Below are 10,534 nucleotides of genomic sequence, written 5' to 3'. Positions count from 1 at the left end.
GTCCAATTGTCCAAATACTTGAAGCCCTCCCTCCTACACCATCCTTGCAGCCACGTGTTCAACTGCACTCTCTCCCTATTCCTTGCCTCACTGTCACGTGGCACCGGCAACAACCCAGAGATGACGACTCAGGCTGGAAGCTGAAAGCTAGGACAGACAAATTCCCTGAGCTCTTAAATGACCTCCCCACCTCTCTTCCTACCTATGTCGTTGGTGCCAACGTGCACCACGACTTCTGGCTGCACACCCTCCCCCTTAAGGATTCTGAAGACACGGTCCGAGACGTCTCGGACCCTGGCACCCGGGAGGCAACAAACCATCCGAGAGTCTCGCCCAGGCCCACAGAATCGCCTGTCCGTCCCTCTAACTAGAGAGTCTCCTATAACTAGCGCTCTCCTCCTCTCCCCCTTGTTTAGGGGAATGACTACAGGGGATCCCTGCACTGCCTGCTTCCTCCCCTTCCCACCTCTAACTGTTACCCAGCTACCTCTGTTCTCTGGCGTAACTATGTCCCTGTAGCTTCTATCTATCACCTTCTCAGCCTCTCGAATAATCCTCAGTTCATCCAACTCCAGTTCCAGTGATGAAGGGCATCAACGGATAGAATGATGTAGGAAGGTGCTGAGGGAGATCAACGTGACTTTGTTGAATGGTGGAGCAGATTTGAATCTGCTATATGGCCTCTGTTCCAGCTCCTGTTCTTGACATGTTTGAAGCCAATAGTCATGTGATATTAGTGTCTGGATTTTCACTTTGCGCTTTGGACAGTAGTACTGAGAAAGATCAACATTTATTGTCCATCTCTAATTGAGCCTGAGAAGGTGGTAGAGAGCTGCCTTCTTGACCAGTCTCTGTTGTTGGTGTTGATCAGGAAGAGTGGGCAGCACGGTGGCACAGTGGTTAGCACTGCTGCCTCACAGCGCCAGAGACCCGGGTTCAATTCCCGCCTCAGGAAACTGTGTGGAGTTTGCACATTCTCCCCGTGTCTGCGTGGGTTTCCTCCGGGTGCTCCGGTTTCCTCCCACAGTCCAAAGATGTACAGGTCAGGTGAATTGGCCATGCTAAATTGCCCGTAATGTTAAGTAAAGGGGTAAGTGTCGGGGAATGGGTGGGTTGCGCTTCGGCGGGTCGGTGTGGACTTGTTGGGCTGTGTGGAGTTTGCACATTCTCCCCGTGTCTGCGTGGGTTTCCTCCGGGTGCTCCGGTTTCCTCCCACAGTCCAATGATGTACAGGTCAGGTGAATTGGCCTTGCTAAATTGCCCGTAATGTTAAGTAAAGGGGTAAATGTCGGGGAATGGGTGGGTTGCGCTTCGGCGGGTCGGTGTGGACTTGTTGGGCTGAAGAGCCTGTTTCCACACTGTAAGTAATCTAAAAAAAATTGTTCCAATTCACCATAGCACACAACTTGGAGGGGTTATTGTACGTTTTCCAATACATCTACGACCCATGGTTCTAAGGGTTGAGGTTGCATCTTTTGAACTTCCTGGGTGGACCTGTTGGCATGTCCACAGCAGACTTCAAATTTCACCCTCCTTGGAGAGGCTACCCCTAAAATCGCGCCAAAACCTGGCAGCTAAACTGCATGGCGCTGCATGCTAAGCGCCATCTCTGCAACAAGAAAGCACGGCCACGCCTGCGCGAGTTGGCATCCCCCTCCGCCCGGCAATACGTTGCTGTAACCCCATATATGGGCAGGAGGCGCCGGCGCATGCGTGGAAGGGAGGTCACGTCAGGACACAGATCTGCCCGGCAACAGCTGTGCTGCAGCTGCCACGCCTGCGCAGTTGGAGGAGGTTCCTGTCTACGTCATCGACAAAGTAGCAAAGCGCAATGTAGCAAAGTTGCCAAAATGTTGCACAATTGTCAAGTATCTAAGAATCAAGCACACTGCACAGCACTGAACTCTAAACACTACACACAATACTCAGCATTTTTTCAATCTCTGAACCACTTTAAGATGACTTAAAACCTCGAAACTTAATTTTAAATCGATATTATAAAAGTATGTTAAATAAAATTTCTGGGCTTTATTTATAAAATAGCTACTAAATATAACATTTTATTTACTGAAGACAAAATTCAACTGAGTGAAGAGTGAATGCACGAAATATTACATAGAAGAATATCACTACATTTCTGCGGGATTCTTTAACCCCTTATTGGCCTTCACTCAAAAGGTTGCTCGCTGAAATTATTGACTTGCAGCCATCCGAAATGTTTACTAGTTAAGAACAATGAAACACGGTACAATATACAAAGAGTCCTTTGCATTAAATTATTCCGTGCATTTTTAGCATTTATCTATCTTCCCCAACCCGCATTCGAAATTTCTAACAGAAATAAAGTAGATATTTAGTTTCGGATACAGGCTTCGTTACGCAGAGGAAAAGTGACATCTACTGGCTTATTTTATAATTAGCAATCCAACAGAAAATTGTTACCATATTTCACTATCTGCTGAAGAGATGCAGCTTTCGAGAAGCGAAGGCTATATACTTTAAAATATCAATTTATCGCCTCATATCAAGATAGTGAATGCTTTCAATAATAACAAGTGGAGATTTATATTTCCTACCTGGAGATTGTCTAAATAGTCCTGACCGATTCGTTTTTTTACAGCCTTTGAGTCATTTATGTTTTTAAAAGGTGCTAGATTTGTACTATGGGTATTTGAATTGAGATTTGCATTCCGATTTCAACGTTGATAAAATTGGGCTTTTATCTTTTCCAAGAAGAAATTACTAACTATAACCTTGCGTTACTTATTTTCAAACATGCAAATTAAAGTGGTTGTGATGTTGCATATAGTTTCAGGTTCCACCATAACAAGATTGCTGCATCCAGTTCATTACGCTTTAACAAACCTGTTAGAAGGTGCAAAGAAAAGTTATCACGATTATTCCGGGTAACGGGAATTTAACTAGCTGAAGATTTTTTAAAAATTCGTTCACAAAATGTCGTCTGACTCGGCCAGAATTTATTACCCAGCCCTAATTGTTGGGGCTGTTAAGAGTCAACCACATTGCTATGAGTCTTGAACCACATGTAGACCAGGGTCGAAAAATGTGATGCTGTAAGAGCACAGCAGGTATGGCAGCATCCCAGGAGCAGTAGAATCGACGTTTCGGCATAAGCTCTTCATCAGGAATGTGGGGGGTGTGGGGAAGGGGCTGAGAGATAAATAGGAGGGTAGGATGGGGGTGAGATAGCTAGGAAGGGATAGGTAGATGCTGGTGGGGGATGATGATGATAGGTCAGAGCAGAGGGTGGAACGGATAGGTGGGAAGGAAGATGGACAGGTAGGACAGTTCAAGAAAGCAGTGCCAAGTTGGAGGGTTGGATCTGGGATGAGGTGAGGGGAGGAAAGATGAGGAAACAGGTGAAGTCGACGTGATGCTGTGTGCATGGAGGGTCCCAAGGCGGAAGATGAGGCATTCTTCCCCCAGGCAACGGGTTGTTTGGATTCGGCTGTGGAGGAGGCCCAGGACTTGCATGTCCTTGGCAGAGTAAGAGGGGGAGTTGAAGGCCAGACCAGGTAAGGATGACAGATTTCCTTCACTGTGTTTTCACTGTGTTTACATGGTTGCCATTGGGGGAGCTTTCAGATTATTTCCAGATTATTTATATATTTCACAATCCGTCAAACTAGAATTCAAACCCATGTCCCTGGAACACTAACCTGGACTCTGGATTACCAGTCCAGTGACATCACCACTACACCTCTGACTACCGAAGCTGGGGGTTGTTCTCCTTGAACAAAGGAAATGGAGAGGAAATTTGACAATATTATGGAAATGGGAGCATGACCACACTACGTAGCCCATCAAGCTTGCTTCACCATTCAACTGGATCATGGCTAAAAATTCACCTTCAAAATCATTCTGAATTGCTTCTGTCCCTTGCAGGCGCATACAGTAATCCTTCTCCACATCAACATTAAGCAGTTTCACTCTTTTTCGATTTTTCAATTCTTCCAACTAAAGTGAAGAACCTCACATTGCTCACAGGATAATTCATCTGTCACCTTGTGGGTCACTCACCTAACATGACTAAATCCCCTTAGATCCTCCACACAGTATGCAATCCTACTTAGCTATCTTTCATCAGTAAACTTAGGTCAAGAGACGGAGAGTAATATATCTAAGTTATTAATACTGATGTAAATAGCTGAGTCCCTAGCACAGATTCTTTCAGCATTACAATAATTGCAGCCTGCCAATTTGAAAATGCCTCACTTATCCCCTTTCTACAATAAATCAATCCTCTTTGCAGGCTAATATATCACCTCCATATATATGTATACATACGCTGCACATTCACTTTTTATCAAATTGGAAATCCAAGTATATGACACCTACTGACACCTGGCTCTAGCAACGGTATGACTTGGTGTTAATTATCCTTGGATACAAGGTGTTCAGAAATAAAAGGAAAAGAGACTGGGTGGTGGTATTGGTTAACAAGAGCATTATCAAACTGGAGAAAGATGACATTCCAGAAGGTTCAAGACAGAATCAATCTGGCGAGAGTTAAGGAAAAACAAGTGGTGCAATTACATTGTTTGGTGTGGTCTATTGATGACCATCTGGTGGGAAGGATGTAATGAGACAAAAATATGTATAGAAAGTACAACAACATACCAACATTATATTGCTTATAATTGAGGATTTTAACAACATAATTATAGACTGGGGCAGTGATAGTATTAAGGATGGAGAGTGGCAAACATTTGTAAATTGTGTTCAGGAGCATTTCTTACAGCAGCATGTACTCATTTCAGTTGAAAGGATGCACTGTCAGAATTGATTCTTGGAAATTCAGTGGATCAAGTGTTAGCGGGGGGACACTTGAGCGACAGTGATCACTGTACCTTAATATCGAGTGTTACTACATACCTGTTCCCTGTGTTGCGAAGAATGGGATTGGCCTCGCTGCCATAGAACACTCCAAGTAGATGGACCGTTCCATCTCACCTGTCCTTCATAGAGAAGTTTGCAACAAGAAGCACCTTTGACCACCAGTCCATCAGGAAATGGTCAGCACACAGCATCCTCAAGACCATGAAGGTAAAGGATAGGGTGGATCCTGTCGCATGGTTCCTGAGGAGACTATCAAAGTCATTTGGCCGAATAACTCATCACCAGAATTTTGTAATAATCACCAAGACAGCATTTGGTTGGTGGTGTGAAGGGTACTACCTGTGAGATCCTTCATGTACACCCAGTCAGTCTGTGCCACTATACACTGCCCTCGAAGTGGCTGCGGGGAGGGATTGAGATTGTCACACATATTCTTCTGGAATGTGTCTTTGCAAAGGAAGATGCAGTGGTTTGCATCAAGGTTCGTCCTAAGCAGCTCCATGATGCAGGACTCTGTGTTCCACGGACTGTTCCCTGGACACACACCAAGCCAAGGAGGACCATCAACTCAGTGAGAGACGCTCTTTGGTCTGCCTGAAACTTGTTGGTTTTCCAGAACAAAGAGTTGACCCTGACTGAGTGTTGCAGACTGGCATATTCTAGGTCCAGGACCATGTGCTGAGAGACACAGCTACTGCCAAGGCACAGTGGGGAAAGACCACTGTCTCAGGTCTTCCTGCTGAAGGTAAATGGGGGTCTGTTCAGTTAGCAGATCCTGCTACAGCCTCAAATAAATGTAAATATCAGTAATGTATCTGCAAAGGAGATCTTTGGTTTTTTTGCTGTCCCGAGTGTCGTGCTGGAAAAGCACAGCAGGCCAGGCAGCATCCGTGGAGCAGGGAAATCGACGTTTCGGGCAAAAGCCCTTCATCAGGGTTCTTGGACAGAGTCAAAGTCCAATGTTTTGTTTACTTACTTGATATGTAACTATACAGAACCACACTGCTTTTGTGACAACGTATACAGATTTTTTATGAATAAAGTATATTTTTGAAAAAATAAACAAAGAGCCAGTGGGGAAAGACCACTGTCAGAGGTTAAATTGGGATCCGTTCTGTTATCGGACCCTTCCGGCGCCTGAAATACATGTAAATATAGTCTTATACAAGTAAGAGATGCCTTTTTTTATTTGTTGGATAGAGTCAAACTCCAATGTTTTGCTTGTTTTCTTCAAATGCTTTTGTACAAAACCAAACTTTGTTTGTGTCTGTGTATATGTAAAGTTTTTTTTAAGGAAGAAAGTATGTTTTTGAAATTAAAGGAAAATGATAATGGGAAGGGTCAATAAACAATCCAGAGTAAGAATAATTAACTGAGGGACAGCCAACTTCAATGGGTTAGGGTTAAGGGCAAGAATGGAGCTGGAGCAGATAGACTGGAACAAAAAGCTCTGGGAAAAACTGACATTGAACAATGGCCTACCTTCAAGGGGATGTGGTTCATGTGCAGTGAAGGTACTTTCCCTCAGAAGGGAGAAGGAGAGCTAACAAATCCAGAGTTCTATGGATAAAAAAGGCATTAGGAAAGTTCAGAAAATTCAGGAAGCCAGAGTGCTAATAACAGATGTCAGGTGGAAAATACAATTGAGAACCAGGAAGAAAAGAGAAGGTTCAAAGGGAGGTGAAAAACATCCTAGGGAAATGAAGAGGGTTTGTGAGAAACACCTGGCAGCCAACATAATGGGGAAGCGCAAAGGCATCTATAGGCATATAAATAGTAAAAGTGTGGTAAAAGGAGGAGGAGGACCTATCAGCGACCTACAGGGGGATTACAGGGAGGCAAGAAGCATCACTGAGAGGTTAAATTACTACTTTTCATCTGTGTTTACCAAGGAGATAGATGCAATCTGGCCACAGCGAGAGAGTTCTATGTTAACCCTATATTCTGCATTTCTACTATATTCTGCATTTTGTTCAACTACATTGATATACTTATGTAAGGAATACTTTGCTTAGCATGCAAAATAATATTTTTCACTGTATCTTGGTACATGTGACAATAATAACCAAATCAAATAAAAAAGGGTTCAAAATTGATTAGGAGGAAATGTTGGATAGACCGTTAATGTTTAAAGTTGACATTGCACTAGGATTGGTTGAGATGTATCCAAGGATAGGGAAAGAAGTGAGATTGGAAATCACAGGGGAACCAGCCATAATCTTTCCGTCTTCCCTAGAAGCAAGGGAAATGCCAGAGGACTGGAGAACTACAGGTACTATTCAGAAAAAGGGTTGGAAGGATAAGTCCAGTAGTTATAGACCAGTCAGTTTAATTTCAATGTTGAAGTTTCTAAAAACAATTATTTAGGATAGAAATAGTACTCCCATGGAAGAAGTTAGATTGTTCGTGATGAGCCAGCATGGATTTCTAAAGGAGAAATCATGTTTGCGTAATTTGTTGGAGTTTTTGAGAAGGCAACAGTAAGGGTCAATGAGAATAATGCTGTTGTGGTTTTTAGGACGTCCAAAAGGCTTTCAATACAGTGCTATACAACAGATTTGTAAGCAAATTTAATTTCAATGAATAAAAGTGTGAGTGGCTAAATGGATGAAAAATTGGCTGATTAGTAGTAAACAGAAAGTCATGGACAATGGATATTTTTCAGGCTGATTGTTTATAGTGGACTTCCCAGGGGTCAGTATTGGGAGCCTTGCTTTTCTTGATATGTATTAATGACCTAGAAGTTAGTGTGCAGGGTACAAAGTCAAAGTTTGCAGATTATATGAAACTTGCATTGTAAACTGTGAGGAAGATAGTGTAGAATTTCAAAGGGACATAGGTGGAGTTAGCAAAAGGCGACAGTTGAAGTCCAATGTGGAGATGTGTGACCTGATGCATGTTGGTGGGAAGAACATGGACAGACAGCATCGCATTCAAGTTCCCCTCCAAGCCACTCACCGTCCTGACTTGGAAATGTATCACTGCTCCTTCGGGGTTGCTGGATCAAAATCATGGAATTCCCTCCTTAATGGCATTGTGGGTCAACAAACAGCAGGTAGACTGCAGCGGTTTAAGAAGGCAGCTCACTACCACCTTCTCAAGGGCAACCAGAGATGGGCAATAAATGCTGACCAGCTAGCGATGCCCACATCCCACAAAATGAATTTGAAAAAGACAATAGAAAATAGAGGTTACAATCCTTGACGGGGTGCAGGAGCAGAGGGACCTGATGTACATGTCCACAGAGCACTGAAGGGAGCAGGACAGGTGGAGAATGTTGCTAATAAAGTATATAATATCCTGGCACAAAAACAGAAATTGCTGGAAAACCTTAGCAGGTCTGGCAGCACCTGTGGAAAGAAATCAGGGTTAATGTTTCGGGTCCAGTTCCCTTTCTTCAGAACTGATGGTAGATAGGAAAAAGTTGTTTTTTATGCAGAAGATAGGGTGGAGGGAGGGGTAAGGAGTGAACAATTGGTGTAGATAGAGGCCAAAGAAAAGGGTTGGCCCACTCAAGGACGAAGGAGGAAATGTATGTGTGGAGCCAGAAGAGGTAGGGGAGGTCTTAAATGAATACTTTGTATCAGTATTCACCAAAGACAAGGAACTGGTGGAGGATGATCTCAGGGAAGGGAGTGCTGAATTTCTAAGCCAAGTTGCTAGTAAAAAGGGAGAGGTGTTGTGCATCTCAAAAAGTATTAAGATAGATAAGTCTGGCGGTCCTGACGGGAGCTATCACAGAATATTGAGGGAGGCAAGAGAACAAATTGCTGGAACATGGAAGATATCGTTCTATCCTCTTTGACCACAGGTGAGGTCCTAGAGGACTGGAGAACAGCCAATGTTGACCTATTGTTTAAGAAGGGTGACAGGGATAATCCAGGAAATTACAGGCCTGAGAGCCTCACATCAGTGGTAGGGAAATTATTGGAAAAGTTTCTCAGGGATGTATTTAGAAGCGAATTGACGTATTAGCATTAGACAGCATGGTTTTGTGCATGAAGATGATTGTTGAGGGAAAAGTGGTTGATGTCTACATGGACTTCAGTAAAGCCTTTGCCAAGGTCCCTCTTGGCAGACTGGTACAAAAGATGGTATCATGGTATCGGGGAGAGCTGGCAAGATGAATACAGAAGTGGCTTAGTCATAGGAGACAGAGGGTAGTGGTGGAAGGATGCTTTTCAGAATGGAGGGTTATGATTAGTGGTGTTCCACAGGGTTCAGTGCTGAGACCTCTGCTGGTCATGATCTACGTAAATGATTTGGAGGAAACGATAGCTGGTCTAATTAGTAAATTTGCGGATGATACAAAGATTGGTGGAGTTGCAGAGAGTGAGGAGGATTGTCAGAAAATTCAGCAGATCAGTTGGAGGCATGGGCAGAAAAATGGCAGCTGGGGTTTAATCCAGACAAATATGAGGTGATGCATTTTGGAAGGTCAAGCACAGGTGGAAATTATACAGTGAATGGCAGAACCCTTAGTAGCATTGATTTACAGAGGGATCTGTGTGTGCAGGTACATAGATCACTGAAGGTGGCAGTGCAGGTAGATAAGGTAGTAAAAAAGGCTTATGACATGCTTGTCTTCATTGGAAGGGGCATTGAGTGTAAGGATAGACAAATTATACTACAGCTTTACAGGACCTTAGTTAGGCCACACTTGGAATATTGCATACAGTTTTGGTAACCCCACTACCAGAAGGATGTGGATGCTTTGGAGAGGGTAAAGAAAAGGTTTACCAGGATGTTGCTTGGTAATTTATCATGTTCCAATAGCGATGAAGAAAGGTTGAATAGAATGGGTTTGTTTTCACTGGATCACAGGAAGTTGAGGAGTGACCTGATAGAAGTTTATGAAGATTGCGAATGGCATTGATAGAGTATAAATTAGGCTTTTTCCCAGGGTGGAGGGATCAATTATTAGGGGACACAGATTCAAGATGCAAGGGCAGATGATTAGAGATGCACGAGGCATGGTTTTCACATAAAGGGTGGTGAATGCCTGGAACACGCTGCTGGAAGAGATGGTGGAAGCAGACACAATGCAGCATTCAAGAAATATCTGGACATATATACAAATAGGAAGGGATTAGAAGGATACATATCCTGTAAGTGAAATAGTTTTAACAGAGAAAGGCAAAATGTGTCAGGTGGGCTGAAGGGCCTGTTCTTGTGCTATATTGTTCTTTATTCTAATGAGAGAGAAGAACTGTTGGACAAAGGAGTGGGTAACGGTTGTCGTGGAGAAAATATAGAGAATCGCCAGGAGACACGGAGAGTTCTTCAAGGAGTAGATTTTTATAGAGTCATAGAGATGTACAGCATGGAAACAGACCCTTCGGTCCAACCCGTCCATGCTGACCAGATATCCCAACCCAATCTAATCCAACCTGCCAGTACCCAACCCATATCCCTCCAAACCCTTCCCATTCATATACCCATTCAAATGCCTCTTAAATGTTGCAATTGTACCAGCCTCCACCACTTCCTCTGGCAGCTCATTCCATACACATAGCTCTTCACTATCCTATCTACCTGCGACTCCACTTTCAAGGAGCTATGAACCTGCACTCCAAGGTCTCTTTGTTCAGCAACACTCCCTAGGACCTTACCATTAAGTGTATAAGTCCTGCTAAGATTTGCTTTCCCAAAATGCAGCACTTTGCATTTATCT

The sequence above is a fragment of the Chiloscyllium plagiosum genome, chromosome 26 (assembly GCF_004010195.1).
Source record: "Chiloscyllium plagiosum isolate BGI_BamShark_2017 chromosome 26, ASM401019v2, whole genome shotgun sequence".
NCBI lineage: Eukaryota > Metazoa > Chordata > Chondrichthyes > Orectolobiformes > Hemiscylliidae > Chiloscyllium > Chiloscyllium plagiosum.
The sequence above is the reverse complement of the archived record's forward strand: the minus strand, read 5'-3'. Positions refer to the sequence as shown.